The sequence below is a fragment of the Rhinatrema bivittatum genome, chromosome 7 (genome assembly GCF_901001135.1).
Source record: "Rhinatrema bivittatum chromosome 7, aRhiBiv1.1, whole genome shotgun sequence".
In the NCBI taxonomy this organism is placed as follows: domain Eukaryota; kingdom Metazoa; phylum Chordata; class Amphibia; order Gymnophiona; family Rhinatrematidae; genus Rhinatrema; species Rhinatrema bivittatum.
The window spans coordinates 84879127-84894612 of record NC_042621.1 but is presented as its reverse complement, the minus strand read 5'-3'; the positions used below and the strand labels follow the sequence as shown (position 1 = coordinate 84894612).

The window sequence follows — 15486 nt, the reverse complement described above, 5'->3', positions numbered from 1 at the left end:
GCATTTGTATAGACATATTAATGTATTCTGTTTGACCCAACAACCTGCTTATCAACTGATGGGGTGATTTGGAAGCTTTCTACTCTCTATTTAAAGAAACATGAGATATTTTAGCATTACGTCCTCTCTCTAAGGCTGCCCTAACATGCCTATTTTGTTAGTATCCTTTAAATATAAAGCATTTTGTGCTCTGAGCAACTGTCTGCTTTACACCATTGTCTTGAATAAACAGAAAGCTCTGAGCAGGGAACTGTCTCATGTGTAATTGTCCACTACCACATACATCTAGTAGCTCTACAGAAATGATACATAGCAGTTGTAGCCTGCAAAACCTATGTCATCTGATACAGCTGTGTGCAAAGGTTTAGGCATCCCTGGCCAAATTGTGTTTCAATGAATCTTAACAAGAACAGGATAACCTTTACATAATACAAAGTTTAACAAGACATCTTTCAGTAATTTTTAATGCAAAATTACTACTTGCAAATTTTAACAGATTGAAAACAGTGAATACGCATGTGCAAAAGATTCAACATCTGTACTTTATTTTTACCATTTTGGGCCTTATTAAAGTTGGTTGCCTTGCTAGGCCTTCAATTATCCACCTAGAACTATGGATATTGCAAAATACAAGCTTTTTAAATAAACAGTCAGGTGAAAATAATTGCAAGACTGAACAAATATTCTGTCACTTCTAATCTCTCAGGTTGTGATTGTTCTGTTTACTTTCAATAACCACAGTCTCCTCAAAGCAGCTGTCTGAGCATTTGAAAATTAAGAGAATTCACTCTTACAAAGCAGGGAAGGCTATAACAATCTCTAAAAACTTCCAGTAATTTCAACTCCCAGTAATTTCAACTCCCAGTAATTTCAACTATCAGAAACATGATGCAAAGAGAGAAAACATCTGAAAGCCTTGTAGTTTCTACAGCAAATGAAATATACCTGAATTACCTCTGGTAAAACAACTTAATACTGCTCATTCATGCATTTTGATGGTGTAGAAAAGAGCTCCTACTCGCATATCAGTGAGAAGGAATGGACAAGATACACCAATCACAAGAAGGCCCCCTGAAGTTACTGGGCTTTTATAAAAGGCTTTTGGCATGGGAGAGAGTCCAATGACTAGCCTGCCTGCATGTACAATTTCTTTTCCAATCAAATCAACTAGGATTTCCAATAAAGAAGGCACGCAGAACGCTATCTGTTTTTAAAGCTCTGAAAGAAGTTTTCACATTTTTGTCTCATTAAAGAAACCTCTTAACAATGAAGTATTTTATGAAAATAGTAATTTGATTTTAGCAAGAAAAATATAGAAGACAGAAGTCAATGATTTTTAAGCACATTCAAATTTTACAACTGAAATAGCAAGCAAATATTAAGATAAACACAAATCAGAAATTCTGAAAATGAATACTAAAGGAAGCTATGCATAAATAAAAAGGCACTATTATCCTTAGGTAAACTCAGATAAGAAAGGGCAGGAGTGGACATTGTGTAGGCTGTATTTACTAAGACATCTATGCTAGTATAATCCCATTTAGTACTAAACAATATCAGCCAAGAACCTTGCTCCAAACTAACCAAATAATAAAGCTGCTCCTTCATTAATTACATTCTTGAATATAATAAAAAACTGAAAAATTATGTTCTGTATATTAAAATGTTTCACTTCAATATCTAAAGGGTAACTTACTACTGATTAATTTTTTTTCGGTACTACAAAAAACAAAACCAAGTTCAGAAGTAAAAAAAAATGTTTCATCTTGAGCCAGCTCATAACCTATATTTAGAATAAAGGTCAAGTTGAAGGTGACTCCATTTTACTAAACTAACTTAATACATTTGTGACTAGTAAACCGTAGATTTGGATTACAAATCTGGGGCATCATTATCCTTCGCACAATTTCCCCTAATGAAAAGCATCACCGCTCTCAAAAACTAGTCACAAAATGATTTACATGTTGTAGATAATACACAATTTCTACTTCTCCAAACCAGACTAACCCATAAATCTTTTTCATCCAATAACTGCAGCATAAGTCTTGTGATGCAGATGGCTGTTTTATAGGGACTTGTTTTCTATGATTTTACTAGAGGCCAATTCTTTTTGTATTGCTGTTCAAAAACCACTATACATCCTGAAGGTCAACTACTATGAGTCTCCCACTATCCCATTCATCAGTTAGCAGAGATCACAACAGTAAGTTCTGTTCTATCAGTATATTTATCCTCTAATACCCATCATGAACATACAAGGAGAACCTTCTAATCCCAACTCAAAGGTCACTCCTAATCACCAAAGAGGCGTCAGACAAAACAGAAAGCAGAGCTCAGAAACATTAAGAAAATTTATGTTCCCTGGTTATTATATACTCTGCATACTAAAAAAAAAAAAAAAAAAAAACAATTCTCCCATGTTCAATTTCTATTGCAGAGAAGAAAGGGATCCTCCTTTAGGTTTGTGTCAGAATTTGTTCTCTGGTTTGTATAGAAAATTTATGCTACCATATACAGCCAGAAAAGTTATTTGGCATCAAATCAGTCAACTGAAAACCTCTACTTACCGATTCCATAGCTGAAAGTTGCCTCAAGCAGGATGTATATTAAATCCAACAGAGGGGTGTTCCAGTGAAATGACAATTCTGAAACAGTAAAACACAGAAAACAAAAGTAGATGAAAACAGATGTCACATTTACCTAAATAGGTTGTAAATCTAAAATTTTATAACCCCCACCTTTGAAGTATTATCAATCTATAAAGAGAACTTATTTAATTTAAAAAAGGAATTATATTAAATAAAATTTTAAGTCACTGTTTAGGTGCTGCTGGGATCAGCCTCCCTGAGATTGGGGAAGGGGTCTGGAGGCGTACTGTATCTTCTGGGCTGGCAGAGATGTCTCCTTTTAGGGGCTAGCAGTTGCCGTCAGTCTCCATGGCCTAGGCACCAGCCACGAATGTCGGCTGCCAGGCCCCAAATTTTAGGTGCCCAGGCAACATGGCATTTTTTCAACTCTGACTATAAATGACGTACTGAAAAACATCAAATCCACAGAGAATGTAAAAGACATTTATTTATTTTATTTATTTAGGGTTTTTCTATACCAGCATTCATGAGCAGATCACATCATGCCGGTTTACATTAGAACAAGGGGTGCATAGAACAATAAAACTGTAACTGGTGCATCAGGGTTGCAATTACAATGAAACAAGGTAATAGAACTGGGAGAAGGAGAAAAGAGCAGTATAGGTTAACATAAGTTAATTATTTACAGTGCCAGGTGACTACATTGTTTGGGAGGAAATGGAGGTGGTTAAGAGTTGTCTGGGAAGGCTTGTTTAAATAACCAAGTCTTCAATCTTTTTTGAAACGTTGGTAGGCAAGGTTCTTGGCGCAGATTCGTAGGGATGGAGTTCCAGAGTGAAGGTCCAGCAGTCGAGAAAGCCCGGTCTCTTGAAGTTGTATGCCGGGTGGATTTTGTGTTCGGTACCTGGAGGGATCCTCTGTAGGTTTCTCTGGTTGGTCTTTGAGATACATGTAGGCTAAACGGATATTGAAGGTCCAGAGCTGTAAGGTGATGAATGGACTTGTATATGATGGTGATGGACTTGTAGATGATTCTGAAGGGAATGGGGAGCCAGTGAAGATTTTTCAAGATGGGTGAAATGTGGTCTCTTCTTTTGGAATTTGTGAGAATTCTTGCAGCTGTGTTTTGTACCATCTGTAGGTGTTTGGTGTATGAAGATGGAAGGCCCAGAAGGCTGGCGTTGCAGTAATCTGATTTTGCGACGATTATTGCTTGTAGTATAAGTTCTAAAGTCCTGAAAATGGAAGAGCGGTTTTATCCTTTTCAACACTTGGAGTTTGTGAAAGCAGTCCTTAGTGGTGTGGTTTACAAAAGCTTTCAGGTTCATTTTATTGTCAATTATGGCTCCTAGGTCTCTGACTTGAGAAGATAGAGAGATGTTTGGTGTGTGGCTTGAGTAGTTGTTTTCTGGAGCAATAAGTATTAGTTCGGTTTTGGAGGAGTTTAGAATGAGATTCAGGCTGGAGAGTAGGTCATTAATTTTTGATCTGCAGGATTCCCAATATTCGAGGGCTTTGACGAGGGATTCTTTAAGGGGAATTACTATCTGAACATCATCTGCATAGATTAGGTGTTTGAGTTTAAGTTCCGTTAGAAGCTGTTGAACAGGGTGGGTGATAAGGAGGATCCCTGTGGGACTCCTATAGGTGCGTCATACAGAAAGGACTTGTAGTAGCCATTCTCCCTTCTCTATCAATCAGTAGCTGTCTTAATACCTGTAACTCATAGTATACTTGATCCTGTGCAGCAGGTCTGGAGTAACAAGAGCGCAACTTGCATTCACATTTAAATGTTTTCTCTAGTAGCTAAGTCACACTGCCTAGATTACAATGCCCAAAAATGCTAAGGAAACCATGCCCTTTACAGAAATCATTCCCTTTTCTCAAAAACTCCAACAGATGCATGCCTAGTCATTACTAGGCTACAGATGGCAGGAAAAGAAAAACAATCTGACACTTAGAGAACATATCATTCATTTTCATAGGAATTTAAACAGAGAAATAGAATATGATGGCAGATAAGAACCGCAGGGTCCATCTGATCTGCCAAAGTACCTTCCACTGTATGCCAAAGGTAATAAGTGTTCCTTGCTACCTTGTTCTCCCAGCTCAGAGTGTGACTGCAGTGATCACTTATTAAAATTAAAAATGTATTTAAATCATCATGAGAGCGCATGACACACCAGTTCAAAAAAGAAAGTCACTTCTGAAAACACTATCTTAAAAGAACATAAGAAATTGTCATATTGGGTCAGACCAAAGGTCCATCAAGCCCATCATCCTGTTTCCAATGGTAGCCAATCCATGTCACAAGTACCTGGCAGAATCCCAAACAGTGAACAGATTGCATGCTATCACACAATAATAAATAGTGGCTACTTTTAAGTCAACTTGGTTAATACATTTTATTGACTTCTCCAGGAATCTGTCGAAACCTTTTTAAACCCAGCTATACTAACTGCTTTAACCACATCCTCTTGTAATGAATTCCACAGCTTAATTGTGCATTGTGTGAGAAGTACTGTTTTTATTTGCAAATTTACAAAACATTCTACAACAAAAATAAGATGCTAAGGTTCATTATAAGGTTATGAAGGTACTTATAATACTTATAATAGTGGATTACTGTCTTTAAAGAAAGTAAAAATTTAATAAAATGCTTTGGGACATTCAGTGTAAAAAAAAAACAAAAAACACAATACAAAAAATTATTGGCAATGAGACATACCCAACTCAGATTAAAAAAGAAAAAAAGAAGTGGAGCAAACTTTCCATACAATCCATAGTACCCCTCTTTCTCCTCCATAAACACTTCCATAACTAAAGCAACCAGATCAGGGTTGCCCAAATCGTTTGGAACCACACTTCAATTTTTTCAAATTTAAATTGTATTTATATTCCTCTTTTCAACATGTCAAAGTGGATTACATTCCGGTACTGTAGGAATTTCCATGTCCCCAGACGGCTCATAATCTGTTTTTGCACATGAGGCACTGGAGGGTGAAGTGACTTTCCCAAGAACACAGAGTGGGCAGTGGGATTTGAACCCTGGCTTCCCTGGTTCGCAACTGCTACTCTAACTTCTAGGCTACTCCTTCACTCTAATCAGAACCACCAAGGTGAAAACATAAAAAGTAAGTTTGCTTACCATAAATGGTGTTTTCCATAGATAGCAGGATGAACTAGCCATGCTGTCTGGGACGTCCCTCTAGGGCGACCCCGAGCGGGAACTTTTCATAGAATGTGCAGAGCTTTGTTCCTGCACGTCTTTATCGTGCCTTCCCGCGCACGCACCTGCCTGCATTGCCTCAGTTTGTTAGAAAGCATGTAAACAGCAAGAGAGCAGCAGCAGGCAGAAAAGTTTAGACTGACACTGTCCAGGGAGGGGGGTGGGGATACATGGCTAATACATCCTGCTATTTACAGAAAGCACAGTTTGCAGTAAGCAAACTTGCTTTCCCCCCCCCAGATAAGCAGGCTGAATTAGCCATGCTGTCTGGGAGTCCCCAGCTAGGGATTTCCAGTCAGAAACGCTTTTATGTATCTGGACATATGAATGAACATCTTTGCAGCATACCCCTGTAACGGGTGGCCAGCCTTAAGAATTAGTGGCATAACACTGTTATCTCCTGTCCCTTGGCCACATCAGATTTGGCATGGTGCTGAAGGCAGTAATGAGAGATGAAGGTATGCAGCGAAGACCACATCGTCGCTCAGCAAATGTCCTGAATAGGCACCTGTCGAAGGTGGGCGACTGAAGCAGAAATAGCCCTCAACTGATGTGCCTTGATCCCTGAAAAACATTCGGGGCTAGTAGAATATCAGAAGTAGATGCACTGAGTCAGCCAGTTTGCTAGTGTCTGTTTAGTTACTGGTAATCCAGGAGCATTCAGGTTGAAGGAAAGAAAGAGCTGGAAGTGCCTTTTCAATGTGCTAGTTCTTTTCTTGTAGTAGGCTAATGCTCTTTTACAATCCAGGGTGTGCAGTAAAGCTTCCCGACTAGAGGAATGAGGCTTAGGGAAGAAATCTGGCAATGTTATAGTTTGATTTAAATGAAAAACCAAAACTACTTTCGGCAGGATGGGTTTGAGGGTGACTGTCAGGGAAGAACTGGAGGTACGGAGAATAGTGAACCAGCGCTTGCAGCTCGCTCACCCACCTTGCCAAGGTTATAGCTAAGAAAAAAAACAAAAAACTTTCCATGTAAGAAACTTTAATGAGAATGTCTGCATTGGCTCAAATGGAGGGAGCATCAGTGCTTCCAAAACAACGTTCAAGTACCAAGGTACTGCGGGTTGCGAGATCGGTGTTTGAAGCCATAAAGCACCTCTCATGAAACGATAGACTAGGAGGTGCATGGATATGGAAGCCCTTTGAACAGAAGGATGATCATCCGCTTTAACAATGAGGTGTACTCTGATTGAAGAGATCGTTAATCCAGAGATTATAAAGGTAGGTATTTAAGTAATTGCTCTGGTGAAGAATAAAAGGGGTAGAGTTCCACCAACATACACCAACCGTGGTATCTATGCCATTTGGCTGCATAATTGTTTCATGTAGACTGCCTTCATGAAGAAACAAGAATGTCCTGAATTTCTGCTGGGATGGGAAGATGGCTCTGTACTTCCCTTTCAATCTCCATGCCGTCAATGTAGGGAGTTTTGCATGGGATGCAGGAGTGTCCCTTCCTCCTGCGTTAGAAGGTCTAGTCTGTTTGGAAGAAGGACCGGTTGTTGTACAGAGAGATAAAAGAGGTAGGCGTACCAGGGCTGCCTGGGCCACGCTGGTGCTATAAGGATGAGATCCAACTCGTCCGCGATGCATTCCTGGATCACCTGAGATATGAGAGGGCTCGGAGAGAACATGTATAAAATTATCCCTGTCCACTTGAGTAGACACGCATCCTGAGCCAGTCTTCAATTGCTTGGATACAGAGAGCAGAACTCCAGAAGTTTTGTGTTATACTCAGTGGCGAAGAGGTCTGTGGTTGGCGTTCCCCATCTTTGGAATATGGAGGACGTCAATTCCTGATGCAACGCCCACTTGTGGGGGTGAAAGATTCTGCTGAGTCTGTCAGCCTCTGTGTTCCGTATTCTTGGCAAATAAGTCGACTACAGCTGTATTGAATGGGATAGCACACATTCTAACGTCAGAACCAATTCCCTGCATAGTATCTTGGAACCTGATCCGCCTTCCTTGTTTATGTAGAAATGGCCACTTGGTTGTCAGTGTATACCATCACTGTCTAGTGGTGGAGAAGGGCTGAGAAAGTGCGGATGACAATGTATTTTTCGTAGCTCTAGCAGGTTGATCTGGAATTGGCTTTCGGTGGGTGACCAAAGTCCTTGTGTAAATGTAAGACATGTGCTCCCCACCCCTTTGTGGAGACAACCGTTGTTAGAGCTATCTGATGTGTGGGGAGCTGGAAGAGTGCCCCCAACTGGAGGACAACTGTAGTCAGCCAACAATTTATGTCCAGTAACATCGGTTAAGTTAATGTTAGTGGTGTCGACATGGGGTGAGTGTTGAGACCACTGGGATTTGAGACCCCACTGTAAACAGCGCATATGAAGGCATGTGTGAGAGACCATGTACATTGCTGAAGCCACATGACCAAAGACGGTGAGAACTTGACACGCCATGGAATGAGGAAGGCGTTTTAGAGATGAGACTAGATTCCAAAAGGTTTGAATCCTGTCCTCTGGAAGAAAAGCCTTGAACAGGCTTGGGTTTATGATCACACCTAAAAACTGCAGAGTCAGAGGGGCTGAGATGATTTTTCATCATTTACAATGAAGCCCAAGCTTGCCAAACAAGTTATTGTTCGAATTTGGTGGGCACGGATCTTTTGTGGAATCGGCGCACCGAGTAGCCAATCATCCAGGTAAGAAAAAAGCTTTATCGCTTCTTTGCGAAGGTGGGCCACAGCTACTGCTAGACATTTCATGAAGATCCTTGATGTCGAAGACAGGCCAAATGGCAGGCCCTTGTACTACTGGTAGTGCTGGGTGCTGACTTGAAAACAAAGGTAGCACCAGGAAAAGGGATGCATCGGTATGTGCGCGTAGGCACCCTTCAGATCCAAAGAGCACATCCAGTCGTTGTGTTGCAGAGGCAAAATGGTTGTTAGGGAAGTCATCTTGAACTTTTCCAAAGAATTTGAAAAGAAGTTGGCTGTAGAGGCAAAAACTCACAGTAAAAACTTTTTTAAAAATATATCCGAAACAGAAAGCCTGTGCAGGAGTCAGTTGGACCTTTAGATGATCGAGGGGTTAAAGGGGCACTTAAATAAGATAAGGCCATCGTGGAAAGATTAAATGATTTCTTTGCTTCTGTGTTTACTGAAGAGGATGTTGGGGAGATACCTTTCCGGAGAAGGTTTTCATGGGTAATGATACAGATGGACTGAATCAAATCATGGTTAACTTAGAACAGTGATGGCGAACTCCAGTCCTTGAGTGCCACAAACAGTCCAGGTTTTCAGGATATCTATAATGAATATGCATGAGAAACATTTGCATGCACTGCTACCATTGTATGCAAATCTACCTCATGCATATATATTGTGGATATCCTGAAAAAAACTGGCCTGTTTGTGGCACTCGAGGACTGGAGTTTGCCATCACTGACCTAGAAGATGTGGTAAGCCTAATTGCCAAACTGAAGAGTAGTAAATCAACTGGACCGGATGGTATATACCCCAGAGTTCTCAAGAAGATCTTAAATTTCATTTTTGAGTTATTGGTAAAAATTTGTAACCTATCATTAAAATCATCCATTGTACCTGAAGTCTGGAGGAGGGCTAATGTAACCCCAATATTTTAAAAGGGCTCCAGGGGCGATTTGGGAAACTACAAACCAGTGAGCCTGACTTCAGTGCCAAGAAAAATAGTGGAAAGTGCTCTAAATATCAAAATCACAGAACATATGGAAAGACATGGTTTAATGGAACAAAGTCAGCATGGCTTTACCCAAGGCAAGTCTTGCCTCACAAATCTGCTTCACTTTTTTTTTTGAAGGAGTTAATAAACATGTAGATAAAGGTGAATCGGTAGATGTAGTGTATTTGGATTTTCAGAAGGCGTTTGACAAGTTCCTCATGAGAGGCTTCTAAGAAAAGTATTACAAACTGGCTAAAAGACAGGAAACAAAAAGAGTAGGATTAAATGGACAATTTTCTCAGTGTAGGGGAATGGGCAGTGGAGTGCCTCAGGGATCTGTATTGGGACCCATGTTTTTCAATATATTAATGAATGATCTGGAAAGGAATACGATGAGTGAGGTAATCAAATTTGCAGATGATACAAAATTTTCAGAATAGCTAAATCACAAGTGGACTGTGATAAATTTTAGGAAGACCTTGTGAAACTGGAAAATTGGGCATCTAAATGGCAGATGAAATTTAATGTGGATAAGTGCAAGGTGATGCATATAGGAAAAAATAACCCATGCTATAGTTACACAATGTTGGGCTCCGTATTAGAAGCTACCACCAAGGAAAGATCTAGGTGTCATAGTGGATAAAACATTGAAATTGTCGGCTCAGTGTGCTGCGGTAGTCAAAAAAGCAAACAGAATGTTAAGAAATGTTAGGAATTATTAGAAAGGGAATGGTGAATAAAACGGAAGATGTCATAATGCCTCTGTATTGCTACATAGCGAGACCGCACCTTGAATACTGTGTACAATTCTGGTCGCCGCATCTCAAAAAAATATAGTTGCGATGGAGAAGGTACAGATAAGGGCGACCAAAATGATAATGGGGAACAGCTCCCCTATGAGGAAAGACTAAAGAGATTGGACTGTTTAGCTTACAGATGTTTAAAATCATGAGAGGTCTAGAACAGGTAAATGTGAATCGGTTATTTACTCTTTCGGATAGTAGAAGGACTAGGGGGGCATTCCATGAAGTTAGCATGTAGCACATTTAAAACTAATCGGAGAGGGGTCATGTGATGTGGTAGCTGGGAGGACGTGTCTCTTCCTAGCTCCTGATCCACCTTGTACACCGCGTTAAATTTACCCGCGATAACTTGGTAAAATTAGGGCGCCGGCACTACTGGACAGTTGCCTATGTCCACAGCTCATCTAAGGGGCAAATTACTATCGCCGATGACAACTAAATCCACTAAAAAAAAAAGAGAGAAAAACCGCGGGCCCCGGACGCTAAAATGGCGGCTGCACCAGATGGTGAGTCTTTGCCTCTTAACATGCCTCTCATCCTCGCGGATATTAAAGATGCGATAAAAGAAGCACTAGATGAAAAATGGACACTACTTACGGCCCAGCTGGGCGAAGTCCGAGACTCTATATCCGCGTTGCCCCCTCGGTTAGACTCGGTTGAGATACGGGTCTCAGAAATAGAAGATGCTGCACATGCTACCAACACCAAGATGGCCGTGGAGGAAAAAACAATACAGGCCTTGCACGCCAAAGTGGACGAACTCGAAAATTGTGCCCGCCGCGATAATTTAAGATTTTTAGGCTTTCCAGAGCAAATTGAGAAGCAATCTCTGTGTTCAATTCTGGAGACTTGGCTTCCAGAGGCTCTTAACTTACCACACCTACAGGGTAAACTAGTGGCTGAGAGAGCTCACCAACTGGGGATCAAGAGCTCGGCGTCCAGGAGACCATGTCTAGTCATAGCGAAAATCCTTAACTTCGCGCATAAAGTGGAGATCTGGCGCGCTTCCCAATCAAAGTCGGACCTGCAGTATCAATCGCACAGAATCCGGATCTTTCAAGATTTTTCGGCCACCGTTTCAGAAGCAAGACTGGGTTTTACGTCGATTTGTACGGCGCTGCACAATCTCGGCGTTAAATTCTCATTGCTTTTCCCCGCGCGCCTGCGGATCTGGCAGGCTGATCAAATCTACACTTTTGAATCGGCATTGCAAGCTAAAGAGTTTGTGGACCATATGGTTTTTTGAGAGGCTGTTGGCATCTGAACTACTGGCCCGAGGACGGGCTTGGGCTGGGTGACATGGCGGTGGTGATAACGGGCACTCTTGGGTCCCTTAGGAACTTGGTGTCAGCTTCATCAATACATCAACAGCAGGAGGTATTACAGAACCCGCTGCTTCTGGATGTCTGTTCCAATCTTTTGAACCCTGTCTGTACAATATACTTAGTGATGGAGATGGACACTTTTTTTTGACATGGAAAGTGGTTCCCAAGTCTCTGGTCATGGAGTGCGAAACCGCGTTTTTTTTTCCTTTTCTTTTTATTGCTTTTAACCTTGATTGGGAACGATATTACACGTTAGTAAAACATGATTGCTGAACTTATTTTCTGGATGGCCTACTACTGCAGCATGGTTTTTTTTCTTCCTCCCTTCCTTTTTTCAGGATGCTTTACTTTAGGCTTATTCTCGGAATCTATGGCATTAAAAGCCATAAAGAATGATATGGGGGGGAAGAATGTTTAAATCATTCAATATTTGATAAATACCAGGCGGTGATAACGAGTTCACGCCCACCAGACGAAACTGTCCAAGTATTTGAGCCCCGATTACATAGTATTACTGGTGATAGGGGGGGGGGGGGGTTTTAGCCCGGGTGGGGATTACCAACCCTCCGGTCTATGAGTGAGGATTATTTTTATTGTTATTATTTACTTCATTGTGCTTAGAAACTTTAATAATACTTCGTACAGTGTCTGTTGCTGCACCAATGTTTGGACTGTCTTATATTACAGCAGGGGTTCTGTATTTGTTTTTCTTAAATTTTTATTGCTGGTTCCTTTGTGGGATGCACTGCATTTAAAGACTCATGAGATGATATGGGGGGAGTGGGATTTTACGTAACTAGTATGATATAACAATTCTATAAGGAAGGGTAAGGGTTCCTCAGGGTGGGACCGGTAAACTTTGCTAAGGGGGATATTTACGGGGGTGGGATCAGGGGCGCATTAGAGCGTGCACTCGTATCCCTTCGGGGATAGTATGGGTAACGAACAGTTAGTAGTTCAAGGGGGGATAGAGCGGGTACAATGGGCAGGGGGCAAGGGAGGGAGAGGGGATGTTTTTTCATGAATGGTAATTGGCAATGTTTGGCTGTATTAATGTTGCACATTATGGTCCGCACTCTAGGAAATGGACTGGGAGGGATTCTCAGCTGGGAGGACTCTCTCTCGGGAAGGATTACTTTTTATCTGGATAATATTATAGTAATGCTAAGGGTTGAGTAAACCAACAAGACTTGTGACATGGAATGTGTGTGGGATATACACTCTCCAATTAAACGCACCAAAATACTTACGTTGCTTGAAAAAAAAAAAAACGACACTAGTAGCTTATTTGCAAGAGATGCACCTGTCTCCCTCTGAGCACACTAAATTACGCCGGGACTGGGTGGGGGAAGTGCGAAGTGCAGCAGCTTCTACGAAATCAGCAGGGGTGGCCATTCTAATTCATAAAAGTCTCCCCATAAGTATCACTAAGGAAATAGCAGATGCACAAGGTCGATATCTCATTCTGGTTACTGAATTGTACGGTCTGACTGTCGTATTTTGCAATGTTTATGCCCCTAATATCTGCAATTTTAATTTTTACAGAGGTTTGTATACTCATCTCCTTCCATATCGCAATATGATTTTGATTTTGGGAGGGGACTTCAACACCATTCGAGATGCGGAGTTGGATGCCTCCACATCACGTAGGCCAGAAAGGTCCATGGGTAGAGGTCCTCAATTTTTAGAAAAGGTGTTGCACTTATTAGATGCATGGCGCGTATTTCATCCTATGGAGAAGGATTTTACCCATGTGTCACGAGCCCATGCTTCCTTCTCGAGACTGGACTATTTTCTGGTGAGTGGTCACGCATTTTCTTGAGTGCAGGCCACGGGTATTGATAATATAATCATTTCCGATCACGCTCCAGTTTGGCTTGACCTACAGTTGTCGGACAGCCAGAACTCACCCGCTGTTTGGCGCTATCCTTATTTTTTAGCCCATGACAAACGTTTCCATGAATACCTGAGAAATAAGTGGACGGAATATGCATCTCATAACCAAGCGCACACTGCCCAGCCCTCCTTGTTTTGGTACACTGCAAAGGCGGTTCTTCGAGGAGAAATTATTTCTTACGTATCACACCGCCGGAAGACAATAGACAAGCAGATCTTGTTAAGTTAATAGACAATTGCGTAAGGCCAGACCTGTCCTTAGTCAATACATCACATCACAAAGACCTATCAGATACAATTACAAAGGATCATTATATGCTCCTCTGGTCAAATCCTTATTAAGAAAACGAGCACTCTCTACAGCCGGGCCCACCCTCTGGAACTCATTACCTCCGGAACTTCGCCTAGAAACATGCCATCAAACTTTTAAGAAACACCTAAAAACATGGCTCTTCCGGCAAGCCTTCCCGGAATCGCAGGAACACTTAGATACTGGTCAAAGGGCAAAATAGAACACAACAAATCTCTTGAACACCCCCAAACCCCGCTGGGCTCGCTTACGCCTTATCCGGACAGTCCACAGGTTATGAAAGTCACCACTGTAGATGCACTAGCTCATTAGCTCTCATTATGCTCAGGTCATGCCCTTCAACATTGTACACTGCTACACTCAATTTATTTTACTATTTATTGCAGATATTTTTGTTTTTTTTACGTCTTTTGAACGCTGTTTGACATGTTATTGATGTCTATTTAATATTTACGGTCTAATGTTCAGAAACTGTTTAATATTTACGTTCTTATGTTCAGAAACTCTGTTTAATGTAACGCCTTAACCGTGACTGTTTTGTTCAATGGAAACCGACCTGATTTGATATGTGTATCGAGAATGTCGGTATATAAAAATTCTAAATAAATAAAGAAAGAAAGAAACCAGAGAAGCCCACTTCGAATTTCGTTCGCTTCAAATGACACTTAATTCTCTTTTACACCAAAGAGCTAAAAAGAGTTACATATATTACCAATATCAGCTATATCAATACAGTGACAAGACGGGAAGAATGATGGCCAATTTGGTCAGGTCGGCTCGACAGAGTCATTTTGTCCCTGCATTGAAGATCTCTCCCACTGAGGTAGCCCGAGACACTAAGTCTATACTTCAGGGGTTTCGTACTTTCTATTCTAATTTGTATACATCAACTGACGGGGGGGGGGGGGGGGGGGGGGGAGAGAAGGTTGAACATTTTTGCTCTGGGCTGGCGCTACCCGAGCTAACAATTACAGCAGGAAACACTTAATCAACCTATAAGGGCACAAGAAGTGCTATTGGCAATACAACAATTGCGGAATTTCAAAGCGCCAGGACCGGATGGGTACACGGCAGAATTCTTCAAAGTAATGGGGGACCTGATATCTGACTCTCTGGCTGCGGGTTTTTCTGAACTGATATCTCTAGGTACTTTTCCACCTCATGAAAACGTGGCGCTAATTACACTTATACCAAAGTCCGGCAAGGACCCTCTTTTGCCAGAGTCCTATCGCCCGATATCTCTCTTAAATCTGGACCATAAACTTCTGGCAAAAATACTGGCCGTTCGCCTAGCCCCAATTATACCTACTCTTGTTGGTGACCATCAAGTAGGATTTGTCCGGCAACGCTATGCTTTAGCTAATATTCGACGAGTGCTGACAGCTATTACGATGTGTCGTCAAATGGGGAACCTCATCTAGTTATTAGCTTTGATGTCGAAAAGGCTTTTGATAGAGTGGAATAGCGGTATTTTTACCCACATGGAAAGGTTAGGGTTCGCGGGACTTTTTCTCCAGGCGGTGCATTTTATCTGGGTGGTGGACAACTGACGAACCGTCCTACTGGGCCAGGAGGAACAGTTTACACTCTATGATGAGCATGGAGAATATGGCGTCTCGGAAATCTCCCAACGCTAGGAGGCGATTCCTTTCTGTGTGGCAACTATACATTCAAACTCTCCCA

At 41.4% G+C, this 15486-nt stretch overlaps 1 protein-coding gene across 6 annotated transcripts in view; it reads right to left on the bottom strand.

The window, feature by feature from the left end:
* ANKRD11 (ankyrin repeat domain 11) overlaps nucleotides 1-15486 on the bottom strand; it is an 899251-nt gene that overhangs the window by 789987 nt on the left and 93778 nt on the right. For all 6 annotated transcript variants that reach the window (XM_029608601.1, XM_029608602.1, XM_029608600.1 and 3 more), the window contains exon 2: nucleotides 2568-2645. The gene's annotated coding sequence lies outside the window, so the exon portion shown is untranslated. The remainder of the gene's footprint in view (nucleotides 1-2567; nucleotides 2646-15486) is intronic.